The 16,202-nt window shown below is 38.8% G+C and overlaps 1 long non-coding RNA gene across 2 annotated transcripts; it reads right to left on the bottom strand.

Annotated features, from left to right (window-relative positions):
- Nucleotides 1-428: 428 nt before the first annotated feature.
- LOC116737769 lies at nt 429-16,200 on the bottom strand. 2 transcript variants are annotated; one of them, XR_004342919.1, is made up of 3 exons: nt 15,573-16,200; nt 14,153-14,203; nt 429-2,175 (listed from the first exon to the last, which is right to left on the bottom strand). It is a non-coding gene; the product is annotated as an uncharacterized LOC116737769 (long non-coding RNA). The 2 variants fall into 2 exon arrangements; XR_004342920.1 differs by lacking the exon at nt 429-2,175 and adding an exon at nt 12,853-12,882.
- Nucleotides 16,201-16,202: the final 2 nt, after the last annotated feature.

A 16,202-nucleotide genomic window follows, 5' to 3' on the forward strand; every position in this document is an offset into this window, starting at 1 on the left:
AGCGTCCAACTTCAGCCAGGTCGCGATCTCGCGGTCCGTGAGTTCGAGCCCCGCGTCAGGCTCTGGGCTGATGGCTCGGAGCCTGGAGCCTGTTTCCGATTCTGTGTCTCCCCTTCTCTCTGCCCCTCCCCGTTCATGCTCTGTCTCTCTCTGTCCCAAAATAAATAAAAAACGTTGAAAAAAAAATTAAAAAAAAAAAAAAGAAATATCTTCCTTTTATATTTGAATGAGTAATGTGGGTTTTTTTGTTTATTTAGTTTGAGGGAGAGAATGTGAGTGGGGAAGGGACAGAGAGAAAGGGAGAGAGAGAATCCCAAGCAGGCTTTTCACTGTCAGCACAGAGCCCAACACAGGGCTCGATCACAAAACGTGGAGTCATGACTTGAACCGAAATCAAGAGTCAGACACTGAACTGACTCAGCCACCCAGGCACCCCAAGAGTCATGTTTTTAAATTTTAGAAAATTATACTCTAGCAAGAATTGTGTAGGAAATAAACTAGATAAGCAGGGGAAAAAAGAGTTATATGGGGCCTAGTAACAGAAATAAGATAGATAGCAAAGGAGGGCCACTATGCAGTTAACAAATATCTGTTTGGTTCTAAAATGATGAAATGGTGACTGAGAATTTATTAGTAAGAATTTATGTGTGCCTATATGAGCAGACTATGTAGGTGCCCCCTTTTCAAAAGTAATTTCTAAAGCTGCAAGGTTCATAAAGAAATAGCAACTTACCTACAAAGGAAGGCTAGACAAATGGGGAAACCAGTAGACTTTAATAATATGGGAGCCTAGGGAAAAAAAGATTCCAGGTGAAAACAATCCATAGTGTAGAATGCTACAAAAACATCAAGTAAGATGAGATCTGAAAAGTGTCCATTCATTCATATGTTCAATAAATATTTATTGAGTTCTTAGTTTATGCTAAGAACTGTACTAGTCATGGGGATACAGTAATAAAACCAAAATAGTCCTTATTGACATTGAGTATAGTAGAAGAGACAGATATTAAATAGCTAATTTAAGAAATAAGTATTCAGAGATTCCAGTGCCAGCCAAGGAATAGTCCACTAACACCTGTCTCCACTGCTGATTATAACTAAACACTCTGGGTGAAACACAAAAGCCACTACCTGAGCATTCTGAAAAGGTAAACAAGAGCAGTATTGGGGACAAGAATCAAATTGGAAGAGGGGTCCATATGAGAGAGAGCTTCACGTGTGTGTGTGTGTGTGTGTGTGTGTGTGTGTGTGTGTGTGTGTCGGGAATGGGGGTGGTTGGAGAGAGAATTTTACAGGCGTGTGGGTGCCCAGCGAGGCTGTGGCAGCTACAACTCATAAAAAAAACAACCCTGTCTTTATAGACAGAGAAACAGAAAATGGGTCCCTGGATTTTAAAGAGTTGTGGGGAAGAAATCCCCATTTTTCCCTCTTGCTGTGGCACGGGCAAGTAAAACCCCTAGAGAATAAAACCCATCATTCCAGCTGTAGGACAGAGGCAGGAGGCTGAAGAGAATCTCACAGAGGAGAGAGCTGGAGAAGGGTTCTCTTAGTTCTGTGCACAAATCAGAATATATCCAGAGCTCACTTCTGAAGTACACATACACAGAACACCCCAAAGCAGCATAGTAAATTCCTTGAGAACTGAATGGCAATATAAAGCAAAGCACAATTCCAAGACTAGCCCCTGAGTAGTACAAATGTAGGACAGATCTAAAAGAACACTGCATAGGCCTTGGAAACTGTCCTAACATTAGAATCCATAAGGGAAAAAAAGTCAAAATAGACTTTGCAGTCTCAATCCAACCAAGATAACTGACTGCTGAAGACAACAATAAAAATCAATATTCTTCAGAGGATTTTAATAGGATCCAGAGTATCAGGTTTTCATTGGCCATCATCCATTAGTTGGTAAAAAATGAAATACAGAGATTGTTATCATTCAGTGTTTAATTCTTCCACCACTGCTAAGAAAACAGTAAACAAATCAGCCCACCTAGCTGATTTTTATCTTCCAGATCAGAGTGGTGGTTTTCCAAACAGAATGTTGTCCATTTACTTTACAACTACCATCCATGAACCAAGGAGATATTTGTTGGTCAGCTGAGAGATGTTTATTGGGCACAATCCAAGTGATGACAGAATCTGGCAGCTCCTCACACAGTTTCAAAGTCAGGCCTAGGGGAAAAGAGGCCCCCTACTTGTGAATACATCATCCTTGCATTCCACAGGTAGCATGACCCTGAATAAACCATTTCCATTTTATTATGGAACTGTTCTGGGCACTGCCTTCCCCAGTATAGTATTTTTCCAACATCAACCAAGACATCAAAGGCATTTTAGGTTTCAAGATTATTTTATGTCTTTAGTCACAAGGCAGTGTTTTGGTTTTTTTTTCTTGAGAGAGTGAGAGAGCACACGTGTATGCATGAAGTGGGGTGGGGGGTGGGCAGAGGGATAGAGAAAAAGGATCTCAAGCAGGCTCCACACGCAACATAGAGCCTGATACAGGGCTCGATCCCACGACTGTGAGACCATGACCTGAGCCAAAATCAAGAGCTGGATGCTCAACCATCTGAGCCACCCAGACACCCCACAATGGCCATTTTAATTAATGTCTGATAGTAACCTACTAATTGCCCTTCAAAGGGAAATTCTCCAGACCAAAGTCCCTATAGTCAGTGCTAAGAGGTGCTCCTAGGCTTTTGTGATAAGCCCCACTGAATGCTCCACATACAGTTACTGCACAAAGAATTTGTCCATATCAGCACTCCAGCTTCTACTTTATATTGTTTGGATTCATGCAAACATTAATTTTCATTTAGCATGTCCAATTAATATTGCTTGAAGGGCAGATTTATATGTCTTCTATTTTATAATAATAGGTAGCTGAAATATTCCCCAATCAGATATGATATTCATCCCCATAATGCAATCAGGTAGAGGCACAATCACTTCACATAAGGCCTGTTGAAACATCAATTCTCCTCCAAACTTTCACCTTAATCCCATCAGCCTTTACATTCTTAGCTGTAGCTTCCATTCAGATTTCATTAACAGGTTCTGGTTTTATAACATGAACTATGGAAGGTGTTCCCCAGTCATACCTAATATTCATTCCTATAAAACATTCAGATAGAGGAGACACAATTTCTTTACATAAAGCCTGCTTCAACATTCTAATTTTTATAATCCCATCAACTCATATATTTTCTCAATCTGACTGTAGTCCAAGTTAGGACTTCATAAACATGTTTCCATAGCACAGTGCATGGAGCTCTGTTGCAAAGGAGTACCAGAAATTTCTCTATCCCCTGATCACATTACCCACACAAGTCCATATGGCTTCAGGGGTTGGGCCAGAGGATTTGGGCCCCTAGAGTTAAATCTTCACCTTGATTAATACAGCTAACCATCACCCCAAGCAATTCTGGGTAGGGTTTTTCATTGTAATCTATACCTTCTAGCTTTTTAAGTTCCTCCAAATTGAGGTAAATGAAGCAGACTTGTTTGGGGCCTTTCAACATTGAGGGACTAATCGGGAATCCCACTGGTCCACCCAACTTTGATAGTGCTGTATCAACACCTTTGTTTCAACATCATCAGTGTCCACCACACTCCTCCCTTTTCTCAATAACCATCCATAAACTTCCACTCTGCTGAGACAAGTCCCCTGACTCTCCCCTCTGTCTTTCCCTGCTTTTCTTGTTAATTACTTTAAAGATCTTGTTTTCAGTAAAACTTACACTGGGAAGCTCATACAGCAAATCTGATAGGACTTTTCATCATGTTGTTTGATTTTTGCAACAGTAAAGTTACATGGAGTGCCCCTACAACAGAGGCCTCCCTAATCACAGCATCTACCATAACTTGAGTAATGAGCATATTCATCAAGTGAATATACCAGTCATCACAGATCCAGTCCCACATGGCTTGCATACAAAGCACATCAGCTGCTTCATTTGGGATTGGTTCCACTTGGCAATTATAGGAGGAGTTAGACAGTCCCCCGCTTTCTCAGACAAACACACTTCACAGTGGCTTTTAACCAGTCCACCAGGATGAATGTTCCCTTGGGAATAACCACCTGTGTGTCTGAATCATGTATAGCCATCTGTGATTGTTTAACAGTGAGCTTTGGGTCCTGTATCAACCCAAACAAACTCTTCCACTCAGCAGTATTTAAAACCAAAGATACTTCTCCTAATTTAGTTACTCTTACAATCCATTTGAGTAAAGGTTCTTCAGAAAGCTGATGATACTGACCTACAAAATGAGACAAATCCTACACTATACCCACTGTTCTCAGTAGTTTCTTGGTTTTGCCTTCCCCCCATGTTGACTACCTTGTTGGCAACCAGAGGTATTAGAGGCAATTTCTTTTGTTCTGGCATATTTTTTTCCCTTTGTGGGCAGCTCTGAGGCTAGTGGACGAAGCTCACACCAATCAAAATCTGAGCTTGGTCTAGAATCAAAGCCTAACTACACTTTCTTTCACTTTAGATATTACAGATAACAATAACCAAGGGATTGTACAGTTAATATGTTTCTTATTATTTTACATTTCCTTACATATCCACAGTAAGCCAACTCTACAGGGGTTGGGTCTACCATCATTTCTAAATTCCAATGGTAATTTTTACCTTTAGTAACTGATTGCAGTGCAGCTGCAGTTTCATACCATGGGTAATTAGGTAGCCATCCTGGGATCAGAGGTTCCTCATCCCCATCCTTTCATCCTTTCTCTTCATACACCACATGTTTCCTTGAGCCAAGGGCCATTTTAGCAAATCTCATTTCTCTAACACCAACTAAAGGAAAAACTGTTTCTCTGCCCAGAGAACACTTCTGACACCAAGTGTATGAAGATTTTTTTTTTAAGCACATCACCTAATTTTCCAACTCTGGATAACAACTGGGTATCCTATAACTTAATGTCAGACTCCACAGACTTAAAGACTCAGTCCCATAAGACTACCCTCAATTCAGATGCCAGTCACAAGTAATAAGTGAGTCCCCAAGGGGCCCAGATTTTTGTCTGACTTGGCTACAAAGTTAAGGGGGCCTATAATCATCCCCTCAGAATTAGGAATTTGCTTGAATGGCTTACAAAACTCCAGGACAGATTTACTTATGTTTACCAGTTTTTTAGAAAGGATGTTATAATGAATACAAGCAGCCAGATGAGGAGGTAAACAGGGTGAAGTCTAAAAAGGTCCCATGTGTAGGAGCATCTGCTTCCACGGGATTGGGATACACCACCTTCCTGCCAAGTGGATGTGTACAGCAACCCGGAAGCTCTCCTTGTAGTTTAGGGATTTGTATGGAGGCTCCATCATGTAGGTATGATTCAATGTTACCTCAGTCTCCATCTTCTCTTCCCTTTCCTGGGGATGGAGGGTAGGACTGAAAGGACTAAACTAATCATGGCTTGGTATTTCTGATGACCAGCCCCAATCCTGAAACTATCCAGGAGCTAACCAAGAGTCACCTCATTAGAACAAAGGATGCTCCTATCACCCAGGAAATTCCAAAGGGTTTAAACCTCTGTGTAAGATATTCCTATCACTCCCATCGGTCAGGAAATTAAAATGGTTTTAGAAGCTCTATCAGGAACCAGGGGCAGAAACCAAATATATATTTGTTATTATATCACATTGTTATTATCATTATGCTCTGTAAGATAGAAGTAAACATGCTTAAAAATGGAAAGACAGAAATTCTCAGCAGAGAAAAAGAAATTATGGAAAAGAAACCAATAGAAATTATAAAACTGAGAAATATATCAAAATAAAAAATTTCACTGGATAAGATCAATAATAGGATAAAGGTGATAGAGGAACTTGAAGATACACCAACAGAAACTATCTAGTCTGAAGAATAGAGGGGGGAAGAAAGATTGAAAAGAAAATGAAGACAGCCTCTGGGTCCTGTGGGACAGTATCACATGGTCTAACATTCATTCACTGGAGTTCCAGAAAGGTACATTAGTTTCTATGTAAAGGTACATTGGAGGTATATTACTTTCCCGTTGATGCTATATCAAATTACCACAAACTATGTGCCTTAAAACAACAGAAACCATTTTCTCACTGTTCTGGAAGCCAGAAGTCTGAAATTAAGGTGTCAGAAGGGCTGCAATTCCTCTGGAGGTTCTAGGAGAGAATCCATTCTTTGCCCACTTCTGGCTTCTGGTAGCTATCAGCATTCCTTAGCTTTTGTGGTCATTTCTCCCTCTACTCCATCTTCACACTGCCCTCTCCTCTTTGTGTTATCTCCTTTGCTTCTCTCTTATAAGGACACTTGTGATGGCATTTAGGGCCCACTTAAAAAATCCAACGTAACTGCCTTATCTCAAAAATCCCTAACTTAATTACATTAGCAAAGACCCTCTTTCCAAATAAAGTAATATTTTAAGTTCTAGGATTAAGTCTTGATATCCTTTGGTAGCCATTAGTCAACCTACTGTAGGAGAGATTGGAGCACACAAAAAAAATGTTGTTGAAGACATAATTACCAAAAACTCCACAAAATTTGGTAAAAGATGTAAATTTACAGATCCACTGAGATTCTTGAATCTGAGTGAATCTCAAACAGGATAAACTCACAAAAAAACACTCCCAAAGACATCATTATAAAATTGCTGGATATACAAATACTGAGTCATTGCGTTGTACACCTGAAACTAACAATAATGTTGTATGTCAATTATACCTCAATTAAACAACAACAAAAATTGCTAGAAACTCAAGATAAAGAAAAAAATCTTGAGACCAGCTAGAGGAAAATAAGACATAACATACAAAGGAACAAAGATTTGAATGACTATGGGTTTCTCATTAGAAACCTTGGAGAGTAAAAACAATGAGGTATCTGTAAAATGCTGAAACTATCTAACCAAAATTAGTTACCAACCAAAGCATCTTTCATTAATGAGAATAAGAATAATAAGAATAAGGAAAACTAAGAGAATACATTTCCAGGAGCCCTGCACTAATAGAAATAGAAGTTCTTCAAGACAAAGGGAAATGATACCCTTTTGATTCCCTAAGATTCCCTTAAGAAGAAAACTTAGAACTTTAGGAATGAAAGAAAAGCAAAATAAATCTAAATAGGTAGATAAATATAAAAGACTATTTTTTCACTAAATTTCTCTAAAATTTGTATGACTATTATAAGCAAAAATCATAACATCATTTGATGTAGTTTTCAAATGACAGAAATGCAATCAACATGATAATCAGAAGGGAGGAAAACAAAGGCACCTATACGGATATAAGATTCTGACATTTTACTTGAAGTAAACTGTGAAAGGTTAGGGATGTATAGTATAATCATTAAAAGAACCATTAAAAACAATTATCTCCAAGAACATATACAAATGGCTAACATAAGCATATGAAAAGATGCTCAACATCATTAATCATTATGGAAATGCAAATCAAACCATAATGATTACATGTCAACTATATTTCAATAAAGCTGTATAAAAGAAAACAACAATGAGATATCACCTCACATCTAACAAAATGGCTACTATTTTAAAAAGGAAGGAGGGAAGAAATGAAGGGAAAAAATAACAGGTGTGGTGAAGATGTAGAGAAATTAAAATTCTGGTATACTGTTGGAGATAATGTAAAATAGTGTAGTTGCTAAGGAAAACAGTATGGCAGTTCCTCAAAAAATTAAAAATTGATATAATAATTCCACTTCTGGGGTATATCCAAAATAACTGAAAGCTGAATCTCAAAGAGATAGTTGTATACCCATATTTATGGCAGATTATTCAAAATAGCCTAAAGGTGGAAGGAACCAAGTGTCCATCAGCAGATGAATGAATATACAAAATGTGGTATACAAAGTGGATTATTATTCAGCCTTAAAAAGGAAGTAAATTCTAATACCTGCTACAACATAAAGGAACTATGAGGATATTACGCCATGTGAAATAAGCCAGTCACAAAGACAAATAATGTATAAATCCATTTGTATGATGTATCTAGAGGAGTCAAATTCATAGGAACAGAACGTAGAATGGTGTTTGCCAGAGCTTGGGAAGAAGGAAAATGGGGAGTTATTACTTAATGGGTTTCAGTTTCACAAGATGGATAAGTTCTGAGGAATGGTTGCACAACAGTGTGAATATACTTAACAATACTGAACTATACACCTAAAAATAGTTAATAGTTAAATAGTTAAAAATATTAAACTTTATGTTATGTGTATTTTACCACAACTAAAAATTAGAAAATGAAAAAGTGTTTCTAAACAGATAACCAGGGGCACCTGGGTGGCTCAGTTGGTTGGGTGGCTGACTTCAGCTCAGGTCATGATGTTGTAGCTCATGAGTTTGAGCCCCATGTTGGGCTCTGTGCTGAGAGCTCAGAGCCTGGAGCCTGCTTCAGATTCTGTGTCTCCCTCTCTCTCTGCCCCTCCCCTGCTCGCTCTCTCTCTCTCTCTCTCTCTCTCAAAAATAAATAAACATTAAAAAAATTTTTTAAACAAATAATCAAAAAACTAATAGATAAACTATAATGGAATACTAAAAGTATCCACACAATCTAAAAGAAGGCAGAAAAGGTGAAAGAGAAAAATTAAATAGAAGACACAAACAGAAAACAATTAATAAAAGGGTAACCTAAGTCCAACAGCATCAATTATTACACTAAATGTAAATAGTCGAAACATACCAATTAAAAGAAAAAGTTGTCAGAATGAGGTTTTTTTTTTTTTTTTTTTTGAAGATTCAACTAAAATAAAATAAGCAACCTATTGATAGATTAGGAGTAAAAGGATGGGAAAAACACTAGTCAAAAGAAGTGGAGTTGCTACATATCACCATGGATAAAGAGGGATATTATACAATGTTAAACAATGTTAAAAGGATCAATTTGCCAAGAAGACATAAGAATTGTAAGTGTGAAAAAAATTGTAATTGTGTATGGACCTAAAAATACATCTTCAGGGGCGCCTGGGTGGCTCAGTCAGTTAAGCGTCTGACTTCGGCTCAGGTCATGATCTCACAGTCTGTGAGTTTGAGCCCCGTGTCAGGCTCTGTGCTGACAGCTCAGAGCCTGGAGCCTGCTTCGGATTCTGTGTCTCCCTCTCACTCTGACCCTCCCCTATTCATGCCCTGTCTCTCTCTGTCTCAAAAATAAATAAACGTTAAAAAATTAAAAAAATATATATCTTCAAAATACATGAAGCAAAAACTAAAGAGTTGGAAAGATAAACAAATTTATTATTATACTTGGAGACTTCAATGTTTCTTTTTTTTTTTTTGAGAGAGACATAGGGGATGCAAGTAAGCAGAGAGAGAGAGGGGGAGAGAGAGAGAGAGAGAGAAAGAGAGAGACTCTCCCATGAGGGACAGAGAGAGAGAGAGAGAAGTGGGGCTCACCTGAAGCGGGGCTCATGTTTACATGAAGTGGGGTTCATGCTCACCCAAAGAAGGACCCATGCTCACCCAAAGTGGTGCCCATGCTCATCTGAAGCAGGGCATGAGCTCACCTGAAGTGGGACTGGAGCTCACCCAACGTGGGACTTGAACTCATGGACCGTGAGATCATGACCTGAGCCCAAGTCAGATGCTTAACTGAGCTACCCAGGTGCTGGAGACTTCTCTCAGCAATGGACAGAATAAGTAGATAGAAAGTCAGCAAAGATTGAGAAGACCTGAACAACACCATCAACCACCTTGACCTAAAACATTTGTAGAACACTCTACCTTAACAAGAGCAGAAGATATATTCTTTTCAAGTGTACCTGGAACATTTACCAAGACATATGATATTCTAGGGGTGCCTCGCTGGCTTGATTGGCACAACATGTGACTCTTGATCTTGGGGTTCCAGCCCCATGTTGGGTGTAGAGATTACTTAAAAATAAAATATTTTTAAAAAGACATATGATATTCTAGGTCATAATACAAAATTTAAAGAATTGAAATCATAGAAAGTACATTCACTGAATATATCAGAATTAAATGAGAAACAAATAACAGAAAGATATCTAGAAAAGTCACAAATATTTGAAAATTAACACACTTCTAGTAACCCATGGGTCAAAGACAACAACACAGGGAAACTAGAAAATATTTTGAACGGAATTCAGATAAAAATACAACATATCAGGGGCGCCTGGGTGGCGCAGTCGGTTAAGCGTCCGACTTCAGCCAGGTCACGATCTCGCGGTCTGTGGGTTCGAGCCCTGCGTCGGGCTCTGGGCTGATGGCTCAGAGCCTGGAGCCTGTTTCCGATTCTGTGTCTCCCTCTCTCTCTGCCCCTCCCCCGTTCATGCTCTGTCTCTCTCTGTCCCAAAAATAAATAAACATTGAAAAAAAAATAAAAAAAAAAAATACAACATATCAAAATTTATGAGCTTCAGCCAAAGCAGTGCTTAGAAGGAAATGCATAAAATTACATGCTCATGTCAAAAAATAAGATCCCAAATCAATGATCTAAACTTCTACCTTTAGAGGGGTGCCTAACTGGCTAAGTCAATAGAACATGAGGCTCTTAATCTCAGTGTCATGAATTCAAGCCCCACATTGGGCAGAAAGCCTACTTAAAAACAAACAAACAAACTTCTACCTTTAGAAACCATATAAAGAGTAAATACAAAACAGATGAGAAATAATAAAGAGCAGAAATCAGTAAAGTTCAAAATAGGAAAACATCAGAGAAAAAGAAGTAATACCAAAATAAAACAAATTTTATTGAAAATACTAACAAAATCTAGAAACTTCTAGCTATACTGACCAAAAAAAAAAAAAAAAACCCAAAAAACAAAAAAACAAGACACAAATTACCAAAATTAGGAATGAAAGGGTAACATCATCACAGACACTACAGATATTTAAGAGAATATTACACAATTAATCCATAGACACAAATTACCAAAGCTCACTTAGGAAGAAATACATAACCTGAATAATCCTGTAAATATTAAAGCAATTAAATCTGTAATTTAAAACTTCTCTATAAAGAAAATTCTATGCCAAGTGGCTTCACCATTAATCTACCAAATCATAGTGTAAGAAATAATACTAAATCTATACAACCTTTTCTGAAAACAGGAAAAGGGGAAACATTTCCAATTCAGAAACACATCCCTGTTACCAAAGCCAGATAAACACATTATAAGAAAGGCAATACCTCCCATAAACATAGATGCAAAAATCCACCACAAAATATTAGTTTAAAAAAATGCAACATGTGAAAAAGATAATATACTACAACCTAATGTGTTTTATTCTGGAAATTCAAGGCTGAGTCAACATTTAAAAATTAACTGACATAATTCATCATATTAACAGACTAAAGAAGAAAAACTGATTTCTCAATAAAGGCAGGAAAAGCATTTGGCAGAATTCAACATCTATTCATGATAAAAACTCTTAGTAATCTAAGAAAAGAAGGGAACTTCCTAACTTGAAAAAAATGACACCTACAAAAAAAACCCCAAAAAACTATAGGTAACACTTAATAGTAAAAGACTATTTTTCCTGTTTTCTCCCTAAAATCAGGAACAGGACTAGGACATCTACTCTCACCATTCCTATTCAACATGTAATGGCAGTTCAAACCAATACAATAAGAAATAAAAAGCATACAGATTAGAAAGTTAGAAGCTGTATCTGGTAATAAACAACAATGTCTAAGTACAGAATATTAAGGAATCTACAAAGAAAGTTCCCAAAACTAATAAATGAGAATTGGTCAATGTCATTCAAAGCCACGGCTTTTACTCCAAAGTTATGATCTCCAGATCTTTATATCACAGTCAATGGATATCTTCACCTGTATATTCCAAGAACTCCTAAGATTCTATTTCCACAACTGAATTTATTGTTATCCCTCCCAAAACTTGTCTTTAAAAATACATATTTCTCATTATCTTTGGTAATACCACCAATTTACTTGTTCTAATATTCATAGCTTTCCAATATTGATTTATCCACCCACTCAAGCTACAAAGGAGAGATTCATCTTAGATGACTTCTTATCCAATCCACATCTATGTGGTCGTTTAGGGTATCAGTTAACTTTTGTTATGAAACAAACTGCTCCAAATCTGAGGGCTTAAAAGTAAATATTTATTATGTCCTGTGATTCTGTGGGTTGACTAGCTGATTCTTCTGGTCTGAACCATCTTAGTTGGGGCTGGACAGTCTAGGATGGCCTCACACATATGTTTGGGGCCTCAAATGGGAAGGTTGAGATAGCTGGGACACTTGGGGCCTCTCTCCAAGTGGTCCTTCATCTTCTAGGAAGCAAGACTGATTTGATTACATGGTGGCAGAAGGGTTGTCAACAATAAAACGGCAAGTCCCAAATGTGCAAACATCCTTCAAGTCCCTGCTAAATTACAACTGCTATTATCCCAATGGCCACAGCAAGTCACATAAGTTAGTCCGTCTGGGAGGGGACTACCCAAGAGTATGGAATAGGTGGGCATGAACAATTGGCTTGAGAAGGAAGGCATAACTGCAACAATTTACACTTAATCCTATGATTCTATGATTCTATCTCCTTTTAACCCCTCCAATCTCATGAATCCCATTTTACTGAGGAGTTTAAGAGCTTCTCATCTCCTACTTCCAACTATTCGGAATAATCTCCTAACTGAGCTTGTATTGCTATAAATGATCAGCATGTGAATTTTTCAGAAAATGCAAATCTTGTCACAAAACTCTGCTATTTCAGGGTGCTGGGTGGCTCAGTCGGTTAAGTGTCTGTCTTCGGCTTGGGTCATGATCTTGTGGTCTGTGGGTTCGAGCCCCATGTCGGGCTCTGTGCTGGCAGCTCGAAGCCTGGAGCTTGCTTCAGATTCTGTGTCTCCCTCTGTCTCTGACCCTTCCAGACTCATGCTCTGTCTCTCTCTCTAAACACAAATAAAAACAACAACAAAAAAAAAAAACATAAAAAACCTCTGCTGCTTAAAACTCAATAGTTTTCCTTTTGCCATTAGAATAAACTATGGAATGAATTCCTAAATGAGATCCACAAAATCTTACTTACTCTTACTATTAAAATGTTACTTACTCTTACTATTCCCTCATATGCACCCTACTCTTTCAGAAACAAAAAACTAAGTCCTTCAAAGGGCCATAGTATTTCAATACCATGCCTTTCCACCTAATGTTGTTTCTATCTGGAATGTCCTGTTACTGCTTGTATCCTATCAAATTTCAACACATTCTTCAAGATTCATCTCAAACACCACAAATTTAATGAAGCAGGTCCTGCCCGACAAAGTTAAATGCTCCATTTCTTGCTTCCATTGCATCTCCTACAACCTTCAATTATAGTGTTTATTCCAGTACACTATAATTATTTGTTTAGAGTCTTGTCTACCTACTTACTTCACTGTGGGAGAGGGACTATACCTTTTAAAATATCTATCTCTCCAACATTTAGAACAATTATTGACATTTAGTAAGTACTCATTAAATGCTGTTTAATTGATTAATTCATTTCCAACATTCTAGATGCTAGTGGAAAGAAAATTTATGAGATAAGTCTTTCATTGTCAAATACTGTCATCAATTCAGTACTCTTCTTCAAACGTTACTTTTCAGTGAAGTTGTTTGAGTAGAATGTAGTTCCAAGTATACTAAACTTTCAATCTGTACTAATACATCTGTAATGTGTTATGAATATGTTAAAATGAGAATTTAACAGTGGGGTGTATAAATGTACTAAATTTAAAATGTACCTAATGTACTAAAACTATCAATGTACTAAAACAGATTGATGCCACATTGTAGCTATAGCTGGATTAAGTAAGACTGACTCTCTTTCTCTTTCCCTAAATTATCATACATTTTAAAGTTTAAAGTAAAAATATCCATGTTGTATTGTCGCTGGAATGAGAGAATATATACACAAATAAGTCTCCTTGAAAAATTCACTGCAGTCCAGAGCCTGGCCCTCAGCCTTTGCTACAGTTCTAGTTTTTGTGTCCTTTGCAAAATTCATACATTGAAATCCTAACGCCCAATGTGATGGTATTAGGAGGTGAAGGTAGGTGATTACGTCATGAGGGCAGAGCTCTTATGAACGAGATTCCAAAGAGCTCCTTCTACCCTTCCACCATATGAGGGCACAGCAAAAAGACTAGGAAACAGATACTGAAGGAAACAAGTACTTACCAGACACCAAATCTGCCAGAACCTTGATGCTGGACTTCGTAGGCTCCTGAACTGTGAGAAATAAATTTGTTGTTTATAGCTTTGCAGCTCAAATGGGCTAAGACAGCCTTACTGACCCAGAAACCTAATTTGTCAGGAAGACTTTTGTTTAAAACACACACACACACACACACACACACACACACACACACACACCCCAGTATCTTAATCAACAGTAAGAAGCAGATCTAATGCCAATGGCAGGGGAGGGGGGAAGGGGGAGTAGAGAGTGCCTCTCTAACCAAGGCAAATACTTTGGTGATAGAACTAATCTAATTTATGTTACAGCCTCGAAGTGCATAATTGAGGTTAAACACTGGACTCAGTTGTATTCTGATACAGGAAAAAATAAAGTGCAAAGAAGCTCATGATTAAGGAGCCTCAGAAAGTACAAACCACATTGGGACGCCTGGGTGGCGCAGTCGGTTAAGTGTCCGACTTCAGCCAGGTCACAATCTCGCGGTCCGTGAGTTTGAGCCCCGCGTCGGGCTCTGGGCTGATGGCTCAGAGCCTGGAGCCTGTTTCTGATTCTGTGTCTCCCTCTCTCTCTGCCCCTCCCCCATTCATGCTCTGTCTCTCTCTGTCCCAAAAATAAATAAACGTTGGAAAAAAAAAAAATTAAAAAAAAATACCTAAAAAAAAAAAAAAGTACAAACCACTAAACTAACTTGGGCAAAGTTGTGAATGATTTTAAATCAGGTAGTGACCAATAAAAAGACAAAGCAGGGGCGCCTGGGTGGCGCAGTCGGTTAAGCGTCCGACCTCAGCCAGGTCATGATCTCGCTGTCCGTGAGTTTGAGCCCCGCGTCAGGCTCTGGGCTGATGGCTCAGAGCCTGGAGCTTGCTTCCGATTCTGTGTCTCCCTCTCTCTCTGCCCCTCCCCCGTTCATGCTCTGTCTCTCTCTGTCCCAAAAATAAATAAACGTTGAAAAAAAATTTTTTTTAAAAAAAAAAAAAAATAAATAAATAAATAAAAATAAAAAAAAAAAGACAAAGTACCACTTTTTCCACTAGATGGTCAACACATAACATATATATGTGCACATTTATTGTCTCTTGTAGTGAGGAAAGAAAAGCCCTTGCCAAGTAAGTTCAGTGCACTTGGTATGGAATATTTAATTTCGAGACTGGAGAAAGACTATTATTTACTTGACGTCAATTTCTATAAATTAAAGGTAAGAAGCTTTCGGTTCAGAATGTAAAGGCTTTTGATCGCTGTGAGGAGATGGGGGAGATTCACGGAATACATTTAATATCATTTAAGATATATTTTGGCCAGGGCTCAAGAGGTGGGCTTTTTCGTTTCTTTTGTTTAAACTTTTTCTTAAAAAAACTTTTCATTTTAGAACTTAGAGCGAAAATAGCAGAGTTCCTATTATACCTCATACAAGACCGTTTTTAAATCTCCCACTTCCACCGCCAAATCTCTTTCCGACTTCTTTGCTTCTCTGCTCGGATTTTGGCAGAGCCTAGTTCACACAGTGCAACTTTAGGATCGTAACGAAAACCCAGTTCACTTAAAACTTCACCGCCCAGCCACAACTCTGTCAGGGCTTAAGCTCGCCAAACCCGAAAGCTCTCGCTCCGCCCCGCTCTTCTAGAGACGCCCAAGCCCCTTGCAGACGTGGCTCCTCCAACTCAGGTCCCAGGAGACGAGCGCGAAGCGGACCAGGGGGGTGGCCTGCCTCCAGAGGGGAGGCGCCCAGGACCCCACGGGACTAGCTGGGGCCGGCCTAGGGCAACCACCAACGTCAGGCCTCTCCTCCGAGGGCAGGTTCCCGAAGCCAAAATATGTTTAATCTCAAAACGTCCAGATCTCTGAGGCATGTGGCGGATTACACAGAAATACGCACATAGGTGACGGCCGCTTATTGTTTAATGCAGACGCCTGCAGGAAGTCCCCAGACAGCACCCACTCCTCTCTACAGCCACCACCCACAGGCGGCGTCTCTGGCGCAGCCAGTCCTAGGACGCGTTGCGCGGGGAGCGGGCACGCGCGCGTGAGGACGTC

The sequence above is a fragment of the Lynx canadensis genome, chromosome E1 (assembly GCF_007474595.2).
Source record: "Lynx canadensis isolate LIC74 chromosome E1, mLynCan4.pri.v2, whole genome shotgun sequence".
Taxonomy (NCBI): Eukaryota; Metazoa; Chordata; class Mammalia; order Carnivora; family Felidae; genus Lynx; species Lynx canadensis.